Source organism: Myodes glareolus, chromosome 7 (genome assembly GCF_982192425.1).
Source record: "Myodes glareolus chromosome 7, mMyoGla1.1, whole genome shotgun sequence".
NCBI classification, from domain to species: domain Eukaryota; kingdom Metazoa; phylum Chordata; class Mammalia; order Rodentia; family Cricetidae; genus Myodes; species Myodes glareolus.
This window is the reverse complement of record NC_142032.1, coordinates 77,586,538-77,609,938: the sequence shown is the minus strand read 5'-3', so window position 1 is coordinate 77,609,938 and position 23,401 is coordinate 77,586,538. Positions and strand designations below refer to the sequence as shown.

The window sequence follows — 23,401 nt, the reverse complement described above, 5'->3', positions numbered from 1 at the left end:
TCTACCTTTTAAAAGTCTTTAGTGTGTGTGTGAAGGCAGTCATGTTCATGCCATGGCATTGTGTGGAGCTCAAAGGAAGCGTGGTTCTCTCCTTCCACCATGTGGAACTCAGGTTGCCAGGCTTGGTACAAGCACCTGCGTCTGCTGGGCTATCTCACTGGCCCCTTTCCTCAGTATTCTGTTGTGTTCGAATCCTCTGGGAAAGCCCAAAGACTTAGACTCAATTCAAATTTAGATTAAATGAGTTTATTCCTACTACTGGCAGAAGGACAACAACCTTAGAACCACGTGCCAGAGGGGCTAAAGGGTTTATAAAGGTGGATGGATATGAAAGGTGTACATTATAGTCATCTATGTAATCCATAACTGGGCAAGAAAATTTGCAACCTTCAGTTGTTTCCCTTTCCCGTTGTATGGTAATAAAAAGACCACTTCATCCCAATCCCAGAGCAATAAGCAAGTTTACCCAAGCAGAAGGCAGGAGCACCATTATCTTATTCTTATCTCACCAGCAGGCCTCTGGGATCTCACAGGCATCACAGAAAAAGGTAAAGGGCCCGTAAGGGATGCCTAGCACCATATTCACTTTCTTTGGCTGTCACAGGGACGCTGTGTGTAAATTATTAGAGGTCTGGGTGCTCTGGGGGTAGTGGCAGTAGTTGACTGGGGTAGAGCAGGCAAAAACACATTGCCTTCAGGTTAGTGCTGGCTGTCACATCCCCCAACAATTCTACCTTGAATTCAAGATTTAGGTTTATTTGTGCATTTTTATTATTAATTAAAATATTTTTGAAAGGTTTTTATGGCTCGATAAACATCTCCACCGACGCAATAATCCAAATCAGACCAAATCAAACCGAATTAGAAAAAGCCGAGGTTTAATGGATACCAGCGCTCCCCAGTGGCCTTCCAGCCCCCCAGGGATGGAGACAGGAAGGAAGACCAGAACAGAGAGGGGAAAGGAGAACTGGAAAGACCACGTTCATTCTCTGGGGGGCAGTTTAAGTAACCTGTGGGAGTGGTCTTGACCCTCTCTGGGGAGGCTTTTCTTGGAGGTGGAGTCTGGACTGAGGTAACTCCCAGAGGAGGGGCCTGGAATGGTAAGCTCCACCCAAACATTCCAGACTCCCCAGCTCATGGATGCCAGGGGCTGGGTGAAGCCTCCAACCAAACAATTTTATGTATTTTTTAATTTATTATTTTGAGGCTGGTCTCCCTATGCAGCTCTACCTGTCCATGAACTCATTATATAGACCAGGCTGGCCTGTAACTCACAGAGATCTGCTCGCCTCTGCCTTCCCAGTGCTGGGGTTAAAGTCATGGGCTGCTACTATGCCTGGCAACACTTTATTTTTTTATATACTTATTTATTTATTTATTGTGTATTCAGTGTTCTGCCGGCATGTATCCCTGCAGGCCAGAAGAGGGCACCAAATCTCATTACAGATGGTTGTGAGCACGTGTGGTTGCTGGGAATTGAACTCGGGACCTTTGGAAGAGCAGGCAAAGCTCTTAACCACTGAGCCATCTCTCCAGCCCAACACTTTATTTTTTAAAGATTATTTTTATTTTATGGATTTGAGTATTTTGCCTGCTGTATGTTTATATATCACATGCAGAGACCACATGAGGTTATTGGAGCTCCTGAAACTGGAATGTGGTTATTAGGAATTGAACCTGCGTCTCTAGATGAACAACCAGTGCTTTTGACCATTGAGCCATGCTCTAGCTCATCATCATCATCATCATCATTTTGAGACGGGGTCTTTGAACTCATGATGATCCCCCTGTCTTGGTCTCATGAGGGCTGCAGATTGTTCTGTTTAGCTCTAGCATCTTCTCTCCTCTTGAATGTCTAATAGACGTTTTAAATGTGGCCCAAACTGAAATTTTAGTTTTATCCTCACGTGCTCATACTTTTCACTAGCGTTCCCGTTCCTCCAGATACTCAGGCTAGGAACTTGGGAGATGTTTGTGGTTTCCCCACTCTTCCCATCATTGTGTTAGAACATAGTTATTCTTGAGGCTTTGGGGGTAGAATTTCTCAGCGCCTAATTGTATGCTGTCATTTTGTACTCTGACTTCTCCGTTTGCATAGTTTCCTTTCTGTTGCAGTGATAAGCACCCTGACAAAAACGGGCTTGGAAGAGAAGGGTTTGTTTGGCTGACCACTCTGGATTGTAGGCCATCACTGTGGGGCAGCAGATAGTCCCAGCTGCAGTCAAGAGCAGAGAGGTGAACTCAGAGTGTCTGCTCGTATTCAGGCCTCTCTCTTCACTTACGCAGTCCAGGACCTAAACCCAGGGAACGATGCCACCAAGAAAGGGTGGTTTTCCCATCTCAGTTAACACAATCGAGATAATCTCTCACAGGCAACCTGATCTAGACATTGAGAATCTTTTCCCAAGTGACTTAGATGTCAAGTTAATACTAATAATCATTCCATGTTTATCTTCTCTTGTGCTGATTTCACCATAAGAATAAATTCACGGAGCAAATGCTCACATAGTGATGGAAATGCCTTCTAAGAAATGCACTGTTAGCTGATTTTGTCCTATGACCATTACAGAATGTTCTTAGACAACCCTAGATTGTGTAGCTTACTACATACCTGTTATTCCTAGGCTACACTTATACATAGTGTGTTACTATAGCAAATAATATAGGTAATTTTCATAAAATGAAAAGTATTTGTGTTTCTACACAGAAAAGGTTCAATAAAAATACTAGGTGAGGACCAGTAAAATGACTCAGATGGTGAAGGCTCTTGTCACTAAGCCTGACAGCCTGCGTTGACCCACATGGTAGGAAGAAAACCAGTACACACTGTGGCACGTGTTCCCACACACAATAAATAAATATTTGATAAAAAGTAGTGAGGCGATGGAAGTTTTGAGCTTATAATCTTATAAATATTTTTAAGCATTATCTTTTTTGTTTGTTTTTTGGAATAGGGTTTCTATGTGTAAGAGCCTTGGCTGTCCTAGAACTCCCTCTGTAGACCAGGCTGGCCTCTAACTCACGGATATCCTCCTGCCTCTGCCTCCTGAGTGCTAGGATTAAAGGCGTCTGCCCCCATACCTGGCAAATATAATAAATATTATAATCTTATATTAAGATTATATTAGTAATACTAGATATTCAAGAGGAGATATAATGCTAGAGCTGACTATACAAACCTGCATTATAATCTTATGAGACCGCTGTCGCAAGTTTGGTTTGTTGTTGGGTGCTGGCATTGTTTGACATGTGACTGTATTTGTTTAATATCCATTCTGCATTGCTTTTCTTTGCCTACTACGTATCCTTCATGTCTTCTGTGGAGTTATGAAGGGGCAGCACTTCTACATATGTGGGAAATACAGAGTCTTTTGGAAGATGTTGGTGTTTACCAGCTTTTTCTGGAGATGGAGAACTTGAATAGCTTAGCTTCAAACCGTTGCAGTGTTCTAAGCTGAACGACTGCTCTAAAGGGTGTTCAGGACTCAGCTCTGTGCAGCCATCTGGTCTGAAAGCACTGTGTGCCAAGGCCTATGCGGATCAGAAAGACAACTAGAGTAGCACTCCTGTATTCTCAAAGTTTGTGATCTGGTAGGAGAGCTGTCAGTGAAACAGCTCGTCATACGCATGAATGACAAGTACAAGAATAGAAGTTTGTTCAGGAGGCTGAGGAATTTAGTGCCAAATTGGGCACAGTGAGACCCTACCTCAGAAACAAGTAAACTGGGCATGGTGGCACACACTTTTAATCCCAGCACTTTCAGGGCAAATCTCTGGGAGTTCCAAGTTAGCCAGATCTGCATAGTAAGTTCCAGAACTAAGCAACAATAATAAAAACAACAAAACAAGAATAACATTTATATGCAGGCCTTAGGAACTTTGCAGAAGTTTTGATTGGCCATGGCCATGACCTGGGGTAAATAGAAGAGCTTGTGGCTGTCTGTGAGCAGTGTTGTTTGTAGTGGTATAGTATTTGTATTTTAACGAATAAATCTTGCCTGAAGACCAGAGGCAAAGCTAAAACCACTAGAGGCCTGGTAATAGTGACACAAACAATTAATCCCAGGATTTGGGAGACAGAGGCAGATGGATCTCTGTGAGTTCAAGGCCACTGTGGGCTATACAAGATCAATACAGAAACAAATAGAGGTAGGTGGTGGTGGCCTGCACCTTTAATCCCAGTACTAGGGAGTCATAATCCTTTAATCTCAGCACTAGAGGGAATATAAAACGGGAGGAGAGAGACTTAGTCTGCTTAGTCTACAGTTGCCCACCCTTGGTAGAGTATGACTTCTCTAATGGCTTGGCTGCCTTGCTTTTCTGGTTTTGAGCTTGAACCCCAATTTCTGTCTCTGGGTTTTTATTGTTCACGCTACAATTGTTCTTTCCTACTTTCTTATATAAACATCATGTTCTTGGTGTGAAAATAATTGATAAACTCTACGTGTAGAAGGTTTTTTGTTCTTATTAGATTTTGGTTTTTCAGGACAGGGTTTCTCTGCATAGCCCTGTTTGTCCTGGAACTCATTCTGTAGACCAAGCTGGCTTTGAACTTGGAGGTCCACCTACCTGTGCCTCCCGAGTGCTAGGATTAAAAGCATTCACTACCACACCATCATTGCCCTGCTAAAAGTTCATTTTGACAACTGTAATTAAACCCTGAAAGGTGAATAAATTAGAGTGACCTAAAAAGGAAGAAAAGGATACTTTAGAGGTGCTTCAGACAGACAGAAGAAATAGGGGAAAATGTGTGCTTGTTTGGTAGAGAGGGCCTGGATTCACTGTGGTTGTGTCCTCGGATAGTGTGGGTTCAGTAGGAGAGGTCAGATGAATCTGTAGTTTTAGTACCAACTTTCTGAAGCTAAAAGTGGAGACAGAGGACCCTCCCCCCCTATTTCTAGATGTCTGTATTAAAATTCTTACAAAGGTTTTAAATTGGATCATCTTTGTTTAAAAAAAAATACCAAATTGGTTTCATTAAAATTTGTGACCACAACCTATCAAGTAGAAGGTAGTTTGGTGAGCATTTACCATTGTGAGTTAGATGTGGATGATCATAAGGGTTGCTTGTACATTCAGGCTTAGGTTGTAGTTTAAAAAAAAAAAGGTTTTGAACCCTATCTTTGCCACTTCCTACTTGTGGACCTTGGTAATTTATTTCTTCAGATCCAGTTTCCCACAGGTAGTAAATGAACAGTCCTTTGCAGGGTTATCAGGGAAATGCCCTACAGGAAAGTAGTTGGCACGTGGTACTGCTTATAGTAAGGAACTGCTGTTATTTCCCTGTTAGGTTTTATAGAGAACCAGTAGATGCAGCTTAGAGATACATGAAAGAGTGTGTTAGCCTGGTTGAGTCAACTGAGAAGTCTGGTGGTCTGCCATCTACAAGCTGGAGGCCCAAGAAAACCCCAGTGGATCCAGTCTAAGCCCAAAGCCTGACAACTGCAGTTTGGATAATCACCACTTCTGGGAACATCCTCACAAGCACCCCCAGAAATAATGTTATTAACTGTAGTATGTCAGCGTAATTAACCATTATGTTTTCTTATCTGGAACTCAAACCAAGGCCTTGGACAGGACCTCTTCCCCCACCCCCACTCCCACCCCAAGACAGGGTTTCTCTATGTAGCTCTGACTATCCTGTAACTCTGTAGACCAGGCTGATCTTAAGCTCACAGAGATCCTGCTTCTGATTACCTAATGCTGGATTTAAAGGCACCTGCTGCCACCACCCAGCAGCCCTGTGTTCTTTTCAGGGCTACATTGACCATGGGCATGCTAGTGGTGTCCTCTATAACCAGAGTGACAGATGATCAAGTAGCAGTTTACAGGAGAAAAAAATGTTTCTTCCATGATTTCCTTTCCTGTGGAAAATGCTGAATTGCAGCAAAACTTGAACTTAGAGGAAGAGCTGGAATCTGCAGCCTGGTAACCAAACCCCAGTTTTACTGGTGTTCTTGAGTTACTGCCATAACTTCTCACTTTCAGCAGCAGGGAACTGTGCCTTCCCAGGGTCTTCCCCCTTAACTCACCCTTCCACCCTGAACCTTCTTTCTGGTATGTCTTGGGGCATTTTCCTCTCTTCTTTTTTCTCACTCAGCAGGTAGCCTTTTCCCCACTAGTTCCTAAGGCTTTTGCAGCAGCCTGGAGGTTGGTTGTTCTTACATTTATCCCAGTCATCTCTATTATAAGCTCCTGATTCACTACATCCTATGATTCTAGATAATACAAGAATTTTTTTTTTTTAAACCAGAGTCTTACCAACCATTTTTACAACCTACTCTCTCCTGAATGACCTGGAACTCGCTTTGTAGACCAGGCTGGCCTCAAACACAGAAATCTGCCTATCTCTTCCTCCAGAGTACTGGAATTAAAGGAACTGCCACCATGCCTAGCATAACTGGACTTTTTTTCTTCCAAGATTTATTTATATGTATAAGTGTTTTCCCTTAATGTATGTAAGTGCATCGTGTAGATATCTGGTACCCTTGGAGTCCAGAAGAGGATGTCTGATCTCTTGGAATTAGTGTTACAGTTGTGAGCCATCATGTGGGTACTGGAACTGACCCAGTTCCTCTGCAAAAGCAGCAAATGCTCTTAACTGCTGAGCTATCTCTCTAGCTCCATACTAGACTTTTTATACTTTTTGAAATTTGGATTTTGGAAATGGTCTGATTTGGACAGGGTCTCATTATTTAATAGCCCCAGTTAAGTCTTGTGCTCGAGTCACTCAGGCCCCGCCTCTGGTGTGTTGGAATTATGCTCACACCATCATGGCTCGTTATTCTTTCTTTCTCTTTTTTGGGGGTAGGGGACATTGCAGGGTTCCACTATGCTCTGACTATTCTGTGGCTCAGTATGTAAATCAGGTTGGACTTGAACTCACAGAAATCTACTTATTCTTGCATCCAAAGTGCTAGGTTAAGGTGTTTGCCACTATACCCAGCTCTTTTTCTTCTTTATATGAAAATGAATAGTTCTGTGGTGCTGCAGATTCTGTGGTGTTGTTGGGGCTAGAGAAGTGGATCAGCAGTTAGAAACACTTGTTCTTATAGAGGACTGGGGTTCTGTTCCCAGAACTCACATGGCAGCTAACTGCTGTCTTTAATTCCCATTCTAGGGACTCTGACACCTCATCTGACCACTGAAGGCTCCTTCATGCTTGTGGCACACATACATATACTCAAGCACACTTAAATTAACATTAAAAAATAATGTGCTGGGCATTGTCGCACACGCCTTTAATCCCAGCACTCAGTAGGCAGAGGCAGGTGGACCTCTGTAACTGGAGGCTGTGCTTTTGTTTCCTGGCTGCCCAGTCCTGAGTAATAATCACACAGAAGCTTTTATTATTAAATACAAACTGTTTGGCCTATTATCTCAGGTGTATTATTAACTAGCTCTTAAAACTTAAATTAGCCCATTTCTGTTATTCTGTATTTTACCATGAGACTCGTGACTTGTTACCTCACATCTTCTCCAGCAACTGCTTGTGTCTCTCTCGACTCTGCCTTCTTTCTCTTTCTGACTCTGAATTTCTCACCTAGCTATATTCTACCCTGCCATAAGCCAAAGCAGTTTCTTTATTAACCAATGGTAATAAAACTTATTCACAGAATACAGAGGGATAATCCAAAGGGTTCAATAATTCCATTCCTGTGAATAAGCCTAGAAAATGAAAATATATGTCAACACGAAAACTTGTGTAAGCTGTGTCGTGTGCACACCATAATACTGACTCCATGGGTGCTGAGCTAGATGGTTACTTCATCTCAAAGGTTTTAAGGCCCACAAACATAATAAAGATCTTATTTGAGAAAACAGGCTAGTGAGTGTCACATCTGTAATCCCAGCACTTGGAAGGCTGAGGCAGAGCTGTGCATTTAAGTCCATTCTGACTTCGTAGTGTGGCAGATGTTTTGGGGTCCCTTAAGTCTTGTCTTCTTGAAGGATGAATTCAATCTCTGTCCTTACTTGAGCAAACTAACACATCTTTTGGCACATGGTATGCACATTGATCTAGCAAATGCCTTTTTCTCAGTCCTGTCCATAAGCAATTTACTTTCAGTTGGCAAGGCCAGCAGTATATCTCAGCACTTTTACCTCAGAGATTTATTTCCAGCCCTATTATCATAACTTAGAGGGGCTCTTGCTCATCTGTTCCTTCTCCAACTTATTACATTGATGTACTATATTGATGATATTTGCTGATTAGAACAGGCAATAGCAACCGCTTAGGACTCATTGGTAACCCATATGTGCAATCAGAGGATGGGAAATAAATCTAATCAAAATTCAAGGGCCTTCCACCTTAGTGAAATTCTTAGGAGTCCAATGGTGTGAGGCATGCAGAGACATTCCTTCCCAGGTGAAGGGTAAGTTATTGCACTTGGCCCCTCCTGTCACCAGGGAAACAGCACAGTGTTTAGTGGGCTGTTTAGATTCTGGAGACAGCACATTCCCCACTTGAGTGTGTGACTTTGGCCCATATACCAAGTGACTTGGAAAGCTGCTAGCTTTGAGTGGGGCCTGGAACATTCAATCAAAAGGCAGTTTAAGCAGAAGTTTATTTAGCAAAGGAGAACTTTGTTGTGTGATGTTTTATTCTTTTTGATTTTTGAGGGGCCTACCACCTGGCTCCCAAATAAATCACACATGGAGGCTTATTCTTAGTTATGAATGCCCGGCCTTTGCTTGGCTTGTTTCTAGCCAGCTCTTCTTAGCTTGTATTATCCTGTCTACCTTTTGGCTCTGGACTTTTCTCGTTCTCTTAATTTCTGTAAATCTTACTCTTACTCCATGATTGCTGTGTGGCTGGGTGGTTGGCCCCTGAAGTCCTCCTCCCCTTGTTCTCTCATTGCTTGCTCCTTTCTCTATTTGTACTCTGCCTGCCAGCCCCGCCTATTCTTGCTCCTGCTATTGGCTGTTGAGCTCTTTATTAGACCATCAGGTGTTTTAGACAAGCACAGTAATACAGCTTCACAGAGTTAAACAAATGCATCATAAACAAAAACAATACATCTTAAAATAATTTTCTACAACAGAACTTAGTAAACTAAACAGCACCCCAAAGAGAGATTGAAGTGGACGCTAAGGCAGGAAACAGACTAATGGATTTGTTCTGGAGATTTTAAAGGGTTTTATGTGTTAGAGAATCCAGGCCCTTTGACTCTAAGCAGAAAATGCAATTAAGCGTTGTCCTGCCCAGTCTTTGTTCCTACCAGGAGCAGGGCAGAAGCAGCCCAGCTTCCTAAGGCCCAGGTGTGAGGCAACTTGAATTATAATTGCTTATTGATCAGCTCTATCCTTGCTATTTCCTACCCTGTAGGAAACTTTTAATTTAGCTTCCTTGGTGCTTCTAGCCTAACATTCCTTTTAATTCTAAGGTTTGTTTTTACCGTATCAGTAACAAAACTGTATTTTCTTTTCTACACAAGTTTTCATAGATTCATTATTTACAGTAGCCAAAAAGTGAGCACAAATCAAATGTCCATCAGTTGACAAACTGATAGAATGTTGTATATCAAATAATAGAATATTATTCAGGAGTACAAAGAGGTTAAGTATAATGTAGGTGTGTAGGGTCTGAGGAAATGCTGAAGGAAGACCCCCAAACTCATAGTATGTAAGAACAAAGAGTGTCTATTAATATTGCAGCATGCATGTAGGGTCCTTCACTTGTACAAAATGGCATAACCCTGAGAGGAGCATGCAGGTTTCTTTTAAGCACAGCTAACAGAGTTTCAGGAGCGGCTAAGTCATTCCAATTGACTTAATTGGTTAAGCACGCAGCAGTTACATTAGTATACTTTTATTTGGCTGAGGTTTAGTTTTATCATTTTTGGACATACTTGCACAAGCTTGAGCAAGTTCGGGTGTGACTCAGAAGGGCCTACAGGATTTGTCCTGAGGCCTCATCCTTGAATGCAAGGGCATTATGGACAAATGACCCTTTGTGGAGAGACAACTGTCCTGCCCTTCTCAGAGAACTGAAACCTAAACTCAGTTGTGAGACTGGCAGAGCTTAATGTCTTCATTTCCCCTTAAGCTTGGCTCCATCTTGAATCCTTAAGATGGGTCAAGAGTTTGATACTGGGATTTTAGCATCATCAGCTTAATGGTACTCAGACAGGAATTATAATTTAGTTAAGACATCAATGATATAAAAGCCATTAGCAATTAGCAGAAGTAGAAGGGCCAAAAGCCTGTGATGGTTGGCTTAGTTTCTTTTGTAGAAGGAACCTGGAAATGAGAATGGGGACCAGTTATTTTATCTTAGTTCCCATTTTTGTATTTTTTTAGTACAGCTAAATTATAATCCTGAATGATTTACATAGAAATAATTTTTTAAAGTCGTGTAATACCTCTTTGGTTCTGTATAAAGAAATCCAAGTGCCTAAACATATTGTACAACTATTTTAGTTAATGAATCTACTAGTTGACAGATCTGGACTGTAAGTGGGTGTTCTGTCCTGACCACCCAAATAACTGACTCAGAAGTTGAATATGAATTATAAATGCTCAGTTAATAGCTCAGGCTTACTGCTAACTAGCTCTTATATTTTAAGTTAACCCATATTCCTTATTTACACTTTACCATGTGGTGGTACCTTTATTAACATGGCACATTCATCTTCTGCATCTGGTTGGTATCTCCTGACTCTGCCCTTCTCCTTCCCAGCATCCTTAGTTTGTTTGCCCTACCTATACATCCTACATGGCTACTGGCCAGTCATTATTTTATAAAACCAGTTGAGTGACAAGTCTTTACAGTGTACAAGAGGATTATTCCAATTTCAAAGCCAGCTTTAATTGAACTTGTATTTTTTAAAAAAAGAACATTATATGCATTATATGTCTGTAGAGAACAGTAGAAACAAACATTTGGGAAGATTTGTGAAATTTTATCCCATTGGAAATGTGATATACCAATAGGCTAATTTACTGTTTTTCTTGGGACATTATCTCTAGATGATTTGTCTTTTTTTTTCAGGTGTCTCACTTGTCAGTGGTTTTCAGATTCCTTAAATGGATGCCTTCATTCTCCTGAAAAGACAAAAACAAAACCCTGCCAAAACCCCAACTTTGGAGCATTTCCTTTTTGTCAAGTTATATCTGATCAAATGAAAAGCATTTGTTAGTCTTATAAATTAGTTTATATTGAATGATCACACTGTTTGATGAACTATCACTTCTTGTAATCAAGAGGTCTCTCTTGTTTGAATCTAATCTTTATAATATTTGCTTTATAGTTTCTTCTGAAATTTTTGTTTTATCTTCTAAAGTTGTTCTATCAGTATCATTCTTTTACAGTAGACATTAGGTCCTTTAATTGCTCTGGGGAGAAGCTTCCCCCATGATGACAGGGAATGATTGAACCGAATTTGACATGGGGGCCCCCAAGGCGTTTCCCAGTGGCAAAGGGTTATCTCTTATTGATCTACATTGATCCAGTGTTGAATTTTGCTGTACCTTCTGCATACTCAGAAGGCAAGAGCCTTCTGTTTTGATTATTCCTAGAAGAAACATTGTTTCTAGGAAAGCCCTGCCTTCAACCCCTTTTCAAGTGACCTTGTTTACCACAAGTAAAACACCTGACATCATGAGTTTTCTTAAAGTTTCTAGAAATCACCTGTCCTATCTAATTATCGTCATGGTTATTATATTCAGTATTACTGTATCTTGGATCTAGTCCTTTATGGGTGCTGATCTTGCCTTTAAAGCCTAATTATCCTTTTGCATTGTGAATTACCATTTTCAAAAGCCCAAGATTCATTTAATGTTTGTCTAGCAGCTGGATTTGGTATCATCATGTTTACAGCTGACATCAGTCTTTGTAAAAAAAAAAATCAGTGAAGGTTTCTCTTAGGCCCTGTATAACTATAGTAAATGACTCAGTTCTCTTTCTGACTTCTTCATTTCTGTCTCAAACATTCAAAACTGCTGCACAGCATAGAGCCAAGGTGTGATCATCATATAGAGCCTGTCTTTGTGCATCAGCATAATCATCCTCTCCAAGAAGTTGGTCTTGGGAAACTTCAAAGCCTCTAGCCCTACTTTGTTGTTCAATGGTTCTAGCCTCAACCTTCCACCAGCTCCTCCACTGCAATTGAGGACCAGATTCCAATAGTGCTGTAACCAAGTCTTTCTGGTCTTGTGGGATAATTCTATTACTAATTGACCATTAATTTAACATCTGATTCACAAAAGGTGAATGCATACCATCTGAGACTATTGCTTCTTTAAATCTCCTCAAATCTAGCATTTCCACAGGAATCCCGTCAGCTCTTACATAGCTTTGGGGATATCTGTCATTTGGCAGTTGTTCCTGTAAGGTTACTAGATAAATTAGGGTTGGTTGTTTGATAGCCTTGGGCTGTTGCTCTCTAATTTTATAATGTAATGCTGAGGTTGGTTCTCCTTTAATTTCTCTGTCTTTGTCTGATTATCTCTACTATCTGTTTTAGTAAGCTTTTCTAAGGCCTGTAACTTATCAGTCAAAATGGCATTATTTCTCTAGTAACTATTTCTAAGGCCTGTATCTTGGCACTCATCAACCCGCTTGGCACTCATATCAACTAACCTTGTTTTAGGGATAAAACAAGAATTATCAAACCAATAATATATAATTGATATTGTATAAATCCCAGCTAAGTTAATTATCCCCTCATTAATTGTTCCATTTTTAAACCATCCATTGTGGAATCATACAGAGACCTAACTCCCTCCATAATAATAGTGTTTTCCATTTTTAAAAATAATTTATTTGTTTTTATTTTATGTGCATTGGTGTTTTGCTTGTGTGTCTGTCTGTGTGAGGACGACAGATCTTGGACAGTTGTGAGCTGCCATGTGGATGTTGGGTATCAAACCTGGGTCCTTTGGAAAAGCAGTCAGTGCTCTTAACTGCTGAGCCATCTTTCCAGCCCCATGTTTTCCATTTTTCTAATGTGTGGAATAAACAATTTTTTTAACTAATTCCCCCCTTTAAGAATTTCCACTTGTTCCACGAGATCTGCTAGTGATTGCAGTGCGGTGTGAGGCTGGCTGCTGCTGCACAGCACGTCTGAGTAGAGAGCACAGTCGTGCACAGCCTGGCTGAGGACAGCTGCAGCTGCTCACATGTAGCTGCGAGCTCTGCCTGGTGCCAGATGAAATGTCAATCTAATTAATTTATCAATAAAAAATCGGGAGTCAGCCGGGTGGTGGTGGTGTACACCTTTAATTCCAATACTCAGGGAGGCAAAGGCAAGCAAATCTCTGTGAGTTCAAGGCCAGCCTGGTCTACAGAGTGAGTTCCAGGACAGGCTCTAAAGCTACACAGAAATTCTGTCAAAAGGGGGGGGTTGCTGGAGAGATGGCTCAGAGGTTAAGAGCATTGCCTATTCTTCCAAAGGTCCTGAGTTCAATTCCCAGCAACCACATGGTGGCTCATGGCCATCTGTAATGAGATCTTGTGCCCTCTTCTGGCCAGCAAGCATACAGACAGACAGAACACTGTTTATTTATTACATAATAAATAAATAAATTTTTTTTTAAAAAAAAAAAAGGAAAGAAAATCAGGAGTCACGTATTAGGGTAAAAACCTGAAAGTTCAGAGAAGCAGGTGAGCCACCACAGTCACTTCTGATTCTGCCATACCTCCATCCGAAAGGGGGCCGAGATCTTCTCGCAGCCCCACCTTATAACTTCCTGTTTCTTCTCTGTACAGTTCTCCACACCTCTGTGATTAACTAGTGATTAGTTCTGCCCTCTGACCCTAAGCAAACTTTATTAGAACACAAACAAAATATCACACAACACTGGGCCCATTTTTCTGGTATGTCAATGGGAATTATAGATAGCCATTTTGTCCCCAATGTCAGGAAGTTTCCTTTTGACTTAGCATTTCAGTTTATTAAGGGCAGGGGTCAAAGGATAACAACGTATTTTTTTTTTTTTCTGTAACTACTTCCAGCTGAAACTGGTGTGTTGTCATCAGGGCCCAGGGAGGCTGGAAGGCTAGTCAAAAGCTGGGCAATAGAGCATTCAGCAGAAGCATGTGGTTATCTAGCTCAGCTGTAGAGACAGGAAACAATCACATTGCCTGGGTGGGTCCACCTCAGCTTTCAGACGTCCAGGGCTCGTTGTCATTTGGAGCAGATTGTAGTCAGCAGTCGGTGTTTGGTATGTTTGCCAGCCGAGTGGAGACTTGCTGAGACAAATATAGACTAGGGACAGAAGTTAATTTTTGAACTTAAAGGAAATATGTTTATAGGCTTAATTAAGGAAGTCTACAAGAGCCCGAAATAAAGGATAACAAATATTTATTTGGGAGAAAACGCGTAATAAAAGTAGAGAGCCACCGCAGTTCTGTGCTCTGTGAGCACTGGGAGCTGCAAACAGAACTTAGAGCACGAGCCAAGAGTGAGCACACTTTCTGTCTGCACTGTCAGTCCACACATAGTACCTCAGACCTTGCCCTCATGGGCTGGTACCCAAAGGCTATTGGCTGAGTGAATTCCCACAACACTTCCTCTTTTGTCTGAAAAAGAGGATTCTAAACGTAATCCAAAACTATGTACAATAAGAACAAATATCAAGTATTGTTCAGGAGAAAAAAGGCAAAGACATACAAAAAAATAGAACTACAACCAGCATGAACAACATCAAACAAAAAAACACATGCTAAATGTCCAGTTTAAGGTAGTTAGCAAATAACAGAGATTATTTCAATAGTTGTCCTATCCTGAAGAGTCTAATACTAAAAATGTCTTAACTTAAGTTATGAGAGGAATGTAGCTATGGCCATCTAGTTTTCAACCCCATTAAGGACCTGAGAAGGAAATTAATATTACCTGAGTAAGCAGAAAGTGCAAGCAAGTGACTTCCAAAAAGTGCAAGAAATGACAGAGACAGCTGGCTAACTGAACAATCACCCAAAGCCTCTTTTGCAATGACAAACCGTTTTCAGAGGCAGGAAAATTTGAAACACTATCTTACCCTGACTTGGCGAGGTTCAGCAGTCACTTTGCTTATATCTTGCTTGTCTAGTCTGAACACTGTGCATATTGTCAGTAGTCGAGGCAAGGGCAGTTCTTTGTGCAAAGGCCAGTTTTGCCAAGAAGACAAGCTCTAACTGGAGTGTCTTTGATGCTCAGCATTCTCTTGGGAATAGATCGTGCTGCCAGGAACATTGTGTCTCACATCAACAGGAACCTGTGTTATTTAAATGCCATATTCTACAGTTCTCTGAAGTGTTTGAAGATTACCTATCTATGTGGAGTACATCTTTGTGTATCTAGAGAACCTGACAAACATAACTAAAAATATGACAAACATGAGTGACTATTAACCTGTAATTTTTTTTTTTTTTTGAGGCAGAGTTTCTCTGTAGCTTTGGAGCCTGTCCTGGAACTAGCTCTTGTAGACCAGGCTGGCCTCGAACTCACAGAGATCCATCTGCCTCTGTCTCCCAAGTGCTGGGATTAAAGGTGTGCGCCATCACTGCCCAGCTAACCTGTAATTTTTAATACCTATATAGCGTAAAGACTAAATCTTCACATTATAAAAAATAAATGTGTAGCAGTAAGGACAAATGACCTCGAATTGTAACAATATATAAATTTCTTGATGAGAGGTAGAAAGTATAGTGCAATATGATAAAAATATGCTAAAATTGCATCAATATACAAAATATCTTAAACAGAGGTAGAAACATACATACCAACAGTATGACAGAATATCTTTACATTTGTGTACAAATACTGTAAACAGAAATAGGAGCATACTCAATATAACATATAATTTGAATTTGTATCAACATACAAATTATCTTAGATAGGAATACACAGATAATTTTGCATATGTATCAATATACAAGAGTCTATACTAATGTAAATTGTCTATAACAAATAGTTCACAAGTACATACACTGATCTACCTATTATCCCATCCCATCCATTCCCCCCCTTTTTTTTCCAAAAAAAAAAAAAAGATTCCTGATCCTTCTTCATATTCTACTCCCAACCCTATACAACTTAGAACCAACCCCTAACAGATGACAATTATCTATAACCCTGAGATGACAAGATCTGTTGGGAGAGGGAGCGCTGTTTTCTAGAATTACTTTTAGCTGTTAAGGGGTGATGATATATCTACAGGATCCTGTAAAAACTAAAATGATGGTTAAGTCTCAAGAGTGGTGTCTGTAGTATTTGTAGGCAGTCTCTGAGTTGGGGGTAGAGTTTTACTGAAGTTCTTATTTGAAGTTCTGGCCAGAGTATTAAAAGAAGGTGTACCATCTCGGCTAGCCAAGTTGGAATCATCTTGAGCAGTTTGTAGCCCCAAACCAATCTTTGAGTAGTGTTTATTGGCTCAATGACATCATATGAGCCAGGTGGAATAATTATTATGAGGCCCCATCTTCTTTCTTGAGATTTTAGAGATTATTATAGGAAAAATTATTGTCTACTTTAGAGAACTTAGACATTATTAATATCAAAACAGAAAGTTTGAATTTTGATAAACATTTATCCAAGGAAAGATACCAGAGACAAAAATAGGTATGGGGAGTAGAATTTTTGAAAGCTGAGTTTTGATAACTTTAGTCACGAGATTTTTATTTTCCTTCTGTCTCACACCAGACAACTCTTCTGATGTAAAACAGAAACTCTGAATTTTTCTTTTAACAATATGTTTAGATTTAGAGAAGGAGAGAACCAAGTCCAACTTCGAATTTTAAGTGAGTCATGACTACCACTATACTGAGAAGTAAGGAGATAAGTATGTTTAGGCAGTGAGATTTTACCCTGCAGAGAATATTGGTATCATAAGTCAGATTCTTCTTTACTTGGTGATTCTTTCTGGATAGCTATCTTTTCTTCTTTAGGTGTCTAGATGTCCAAGGTCTCTTGACTTCTTGAAGATGGGTATTTTCTATTTTCCTGCAAAGGCAAGAACAGAATCCTGCCCCAACCCGTGTGAGGTTTCCTTACAGCTTGTAGGATTGTCACCTCAGTGGATGAGCTGTCATTTCTCTTTACCAAGAGAGTTCTCCTTTTCCAACCAAATCTTGGTTAATTTTGATGGTATCATAGCTTTTCTTCTGTGGAAACGAGCAAAACTCCTTCCCTAATGTAGCACATCTCCTGGTTTCCATTCTGAAGTCAACATATCCTTGAAGTACACTGGCTGATTTAATTCAGAAGTTTTTTTCTATTGTCCAGTGTCTCTCTGCGGCTGTTGTTCCTTTCTCATTAGCATTAAGAAAATTCAGGTTTAATAAGGCATTATGTAGTCTATCTTTGGGGGTCTTGGTTCCCCCCACCTGTTTATTAAGCATTTCTTTTAAGGTGTGATTAGATCTCAATGTCCGCTTGTCCTGTAGGATTATGTGGTATACCTGTAATATGCTTTATGATACAGTATTCAAAAAACTGTTTCATCTTGCCAGAGATACATGCTGGAGCACTGTCAGTTTTAATTTGTGCAGGTATACCCATGATCGCCATAACGTCTAACAGGTGTGTAATTGCATCAGCCCTTTTAGAAATCAAATCAGTTGCCCATTAAAATCCTGAAAACGTGCCTATTGTATGATGTACATATTTTAATCTTCCAAATTCTGAAAAATGAAATACATCTATTTGCCAAATTTCATTTCTTGCATACTTTTAGGGATGTTTCCTGCAGGTAAAAGAGTTTGGTTATAGAAGGAGCAAGTAGGACAATTTTTTATGATTTCCTTAACTTGATGCCACAAGAAATCCTTTTTTAAAACTTTACTATTGACATGATATTTTTTATGAAATTCTGAGACCTCCAATACACTTCCTATCGATAACAGATCAATTCTATCATTACTTTCTGCTAGAAGCCCTTGCAGACCCGTATGGAATCTTTTTATTCTTAGATATTATTTGGAAGGTGTGAAGATTGCCTTCTAGGAAGGATGTTCTATCTGCTAGCTTGTCATGACTCTTTGACAAATTATGACTGTCAATTTCATTAGTATAAGTCCTTTCAGCTAATCTCTCAGTACTATTCTGTAAGGTTTCATAACCCATTGACATGGGGTGAGTTTTGCCTGTCAAATTATGACTACCATTTTCAATGGTATGAATCCTTTCAGCTCACCTCTCATTACCAGTCTATAAAGTCTGCATCACTTCCTTAAGTTTATCATTGTTTGCTCTGTTATCAAGCCATTTCTTTAAGGATATAATATGAAGTATCAAACTAATAGCAGCTATCGCTAAAAAATGTATATGTCCCAGGTACGTCGTATACCACTTCTAGTATTCCATCCATAGTAGAAACTGTAATGTTTTTAAATTCCTTAATGGTGATAGTATCCGCAATTATCTTGGACGTGGTTTACAAATTGAAAAAAATAATTAATCTAATATTAAGTTATCATATAACTTATCCCTGTTGAAATCCTCAGAAAACTGCCGTAGGTGTAATAATCTTGATTGACCGGTAGGTTTAGCTGGTGTTCGATCGGCTGGTTCAGTTGGCTGCTGAGAGTCTAAGGTGTAATAACGATGTTGGCCAGCAGGTGTCGCAGTTGCACTGCCAAAAGTTCCAGCCTAAAACCCAAACTGAACAGATTTTTGTTAAAGACAAAGGGGAAAAAAGCAGCACCCACCGTGCGCTGAAGGACTGCCAGACGCTGTTCAGGACAGCCATGTAGTGGGAGTGGGAGTGGAGCCCTGAGCTGTGCAGGTGCGGACAGCCAGCGGAGCCGAGCAGAGCTGTGGGGTGATGAGTGGATGGAGGGGAGGAATCTAAGCCAGGCACAGGAAGCTGGAAGCACTAGTTTTTCTCCCAAACCTAGGTGGCTAAGTTTGGATTGTGGGCATGCTGAGCACAGAAATGCAGGCTTGATTAAGGAAATCCACAAGAGCCCGAAATAAAGGATAACAAATATTTATTTAAGGAAACTCACGATAAAGGTAGAGAGTCACTGTGATAGTCTACTCTGTGGGCATTGGAAGCTGCGAATAAAACTCAGAGCACCAGCCAAGAGAGTGAGCAAGCTTCATGTCTGCACTATCAGTTCACACGTACGTAGTACCTCAGACCTCGCCCTCATGGACTGGTACCCAAATTGGCTGAGTGAATTCCCACAACAGATGTTGTTACATTTGGAACTTTCAGGCCCATAGTCCTAGTAAGATAGAATTAGGGTCCCCTGAAGGAACAGCCAGTGCTCTTAACTGCTGAGTCGTCTCTCTAGCCCTAACATGGATTCCTGGTCTCTGTGTTCTGTTTCATTAGTCTAGATGTTTTCCCTAGTACTACTATGCCATCTCAATTACCATTTGGGTACCTGTCCTGGGCTTTTTTTTTTATGGTTTTTGTTTGTTTTTTTTTTTATCAACTTGATACAAGCTAGAGTCATCTGGGAAGAAGAAAACTCAATTGAGAATATACTTCCATAATATTAGCCTGTGGGCAAACCTGTAGGGCATTTTCTTAATTAGTGATTAATGTAGGAGGACCCAGCCTATTGTGGGTAGTGCCAGGCCTAGGCAGATAGCCCTGGAATGTATAAAGAAGCAGGCCGAGCAAGCCATGGGAACTAAGCTAGTAAGAGGCCTCCATGGCCTCTGCTTCAGTTCCTGCCTTTAATTAAGTTCCTGGTCTGACTTCTCTTCATGGTGGACTGTAAGCTGAAATAAACCTTTTCTTCCTTAAGTTGTTTTTGTTTGTTTGTTTTTTTGTTTTGTTTTGGAATTTTGAGACAGGGTTTCTCTGTGTAGTTTTGGAGCCTGTCCTAGAACTCACTCTCACAGAGATCCACCTTCCTCTGCCTCCTAAATTGGGCTGGGATTAAAGGTGTGTTTTGCCAACCCCTGGCTCCTAAGTTGTTTTTGATGAGCCTATTTTTTAGCACAGCAATAGAAACCCTAACTAATGGGGTTGGAGAGATGGTGCGGCAATTAAGAGCACCTGCTGCTCTTCTGGAGTTCCTGAGTTCAATTCCCAACAGCCACATGGTGGCTCACAACCGTCTGTAGTGGGAACTGATGCCCTCTTCTGGTATGCAGGTGTACATGCATACATACATGCAGATAGAGCACTCATGCTTAGAAGGAAGGAAAAAAGGAAAGAAGGAGGGAGGGAAGGAGATAAAAAAGGAACCGTAACTAAGACAAATTGGTATTAGGAGTGGAGTATTGCTGTGAAAGACCTAAGTATATGTTTTCAGGAGGACTGTAGACTTAGGTACTTTGGGCTGGAAAAGCCACTGGGTGCTTATAGCTAATGGGCTGTTGTGTGGAGCTTGGGAGATAAGGAGAACTGGAGAAGTGCAAGTGATGGAGGCCTGGCTTGTGCCGTGTGACAGTCCTTCAAAGACGTTCAGGATAGTTTGTGCAATATATTTGAATTAAGACTCTAAGGTCAGCTGGAGCTGAAGAATCAACTGTGGTAATAAGAGCCCAGCCTGCTAAATGGGGACAATCAGTGCTGGTTAGCTGGAGTTGAGAAGTAAACAATGATTAATAAGAGATTAGCGTCAGAAACTGTGGTCCAGAGACAGCCACGGTTGCATCTCAAGCGATAATGTGTAAGAGTCTTCCCAGCGTGGCTGGGAAGCCATGTGGAAGCCATTTATGTTAGCCATGTGGCTAACATAAATAAGGATAATGGGGTAATATATGTTATAAGAGTTAACAAAAAGCCTGACCTAATGAGCCAATCAGCATTATAACTTATAGAGATCTCTATATGGTTGATTTTCCTTGGGGTATGCCAGCTCTGGGGTACCGGACGGGACGGAAACCCCAACAAGCTGGCCCACATACTACATAGCGTTTCTGGTTTTGGTAGCATGAGAGCTTCAGGATTTGAAGGGATCCTGGAGAGCAGCTGAGTGCAGCCTTAGTTGTAGTGGAAACTCTGGGATTGAAGGGGTCTTGGAGAGCGGCTGAGGCTTCGCACTGTGTGGCAGGGGCAGGGATCCTGAAGAGAGCCCAGGAGAGGCTATTGGTGAAGGTGTAGCCCAGCTGCAGTGGAGACACCAGCATATTTGGAGGTGCCATGATCGTGGGATGATTGGCAAAGACAGCAGCAGCTATGGGGCTGTCTGAGCCTTTGAAACAACTTGTGTTCTGTGAATGGCAGGACTGGAGGTCCTGATTGGAGCTGATTGGAACCCTGCTGGGACAGATACAGCATAGGGACAGAAGTTAAAGTTTCGGGGAAATTTTTATCTTGGGTGTACATTTGTAACTTCCAGGCCCACAGTCCTGGTAGTTGCGGGTGTAGAAGTAGTCCCAAGACAGGAGTGGAGCATGGGATGAGGGGACCAGAAAACTGCAGCCTTGGGAGGAGGAACGGGTTTGTTAAACTGATAAAGCCACAGTTAGCCGTCAGCATCGTCATATCTGAGAAGTTAGAGCAAGAAGTTAATTCAAATGGCTTCTATATCAATTGAAAGACTTACTAGCTACCTGAATGATTAACCTATGCTCCTCTGGTGATCTCAATGGCTTTGTTGGGGTCAGAAGTAGTTGGTGTTCAGCTGTCACACAGGACAACATTACATTTTCAGCCTTCAGCTGCCAGACCCAGAAGGTCTCGGATTTTCCTGTGGAGGAGGGACTTGGAAAAACTTTACTTTACTTTAGCAAGGCAGAATAGAGTTCCCAACCCGACAGTGTTCAGTCTGTGCAGAGTCCTGGCGGTGGGTGAGGCCTAGAGTTAGTGCTGCCACAGTCTGGGTGGAGTCCTATCTCCTTTGGAGACCAAAGGTTCCACTGCTAGGAACTAGCATTTCTTTGTGTCACAGGAAGCTTTTTTAATTAAACAGTTGAAATACCATATTCAGCAGATCTCTGAAGAGTTAGAGGCCCATTATCTATTAACACATGTCGTACAGCTCATGAGTTTCCTCTTGTTTCTCGTGCCATCTTTTAAGAGCTTTCTTATTTTTCATATGCCATCTGTTCTGACCTTAGATGTCAACACACTATCTTGTCCACATCAAATGAAGCAATCTCAGCTGTGGAAATCATGCAGGTTAATCTACAAAAAACTATATAATTGCACGAACCCATAAAGCACTATAATTGCATTGTATTTTTACAATGTATTTTATTCGAATAGGCTTCATCTTCAAGTTCCTGGCACTTTTAGAAATGTCCTCTCTCAGGAAAAGGAGGGAAAACAAACAAACAAACAAACAAACAAACCGATGCCCTTCCACAAGTATTTAATGATAACTCATCAGAAATTCCTAGTGAGATCGAAGATGCGGATGACAGGGAAATTATTAGACCTGTAAGGAAGCACAAAGTAGAAGTGCTTCCAAGAGATTTCGACACTGACCAAGCTCTGATAATTATTGGTCTGAAATTGACACAATATCATGCTTACAGATGTTTGAAGGGTCACTACATTTGTGGCTCTGTACCCTCTGTGACTAATCTCTTTTCTGATGATGAATTTAATCTCTTTTTTGGTGATGAATTGTTTGAGATGTGCAAAGAGCTGTCCAAACATCATGATTAAAGTGCAGTGAAATCAAGAATACTACAGAAGTACATCAAGAATTCCTTGACCTAATTATTCTGGTAGGTCAAACAAGAAAAGATAGCTTGAAAGACTATTGGTGAACAGATCCTTTGATATGTACCCCTATATTTCCACAGTGAGTTGCAATAGATTTGAGCAAATATCATTCTGGCATCTCAATGATAAAGCCAAAATAGAAAGTCACTTGGGGAGACTTACAAGATTCAACCTTTACTGGATTATTTCCTGCATAAATTTTGAACAATATACAAACCAAAGCAATGGTTGTCTTTGAATGAGGGAATGATTCTATGAAGAGAAAGTTTAAAGTTCTCCACATGCAACCCAGCAAAAATAATAAAATGCGGTTTACTAATTGGGATGGTGTGTGAGAGTGACCCTGGATGTGTCTGCAGTCTGGGGATGACGGTGTAGAAGAGTGACCCCGGGTGTGTCTGCAGTCTGGGGATGATGGTGTGTGAGAGTGACCCCGGGTGTGTCTGCAGTCTGGGGATGACGGTGTGTGAGAGTGACCCCGGGTGTGTCTGCCATGTGGAGATCTGTAACATGATGGGCCGGTTTATTGGAGTTTCTGTCTCGCCCTATACCCCACAGCCAGCAAGCCCCAAAGAAAATCACACAGAGATCTCCATAAGATTATAAACTGATTGGCCCATTAGCTCAGGCTTCTTGCTAAGTTTTATAACTTATGTTAGCCATTTATTCTAGTCTATGTTAGCCACATGACTCAGTATCTTTTTCAGCAGGGCAGGTCATATCCTGCTTCTTCAGTAGTCTGGGCAGGAGTACGGGGAATGGGCTTCCTCCTTCCTAGCATTCTCCTGTTCTCATTGCCCTGCCTCTACTTCCTGTCTGGTTGATCCACCTATACTTC

General features: G+C 41.0%; 1 protein-coding gene across 2 annotated transcripts in view; it reads left to right on the top strand.

Annotated features, from left to right (window-relative positions):
* LOC125413492 (SAGA-associated factor 29) overlaps positions 1-23,401 on the top strand; it is a 39,942-nt gene that overhangs the window by 1,137 nt on the left and 15,404 nt on the right. The gene's annotated exons all lie outside the window — the stretch shown is intronic.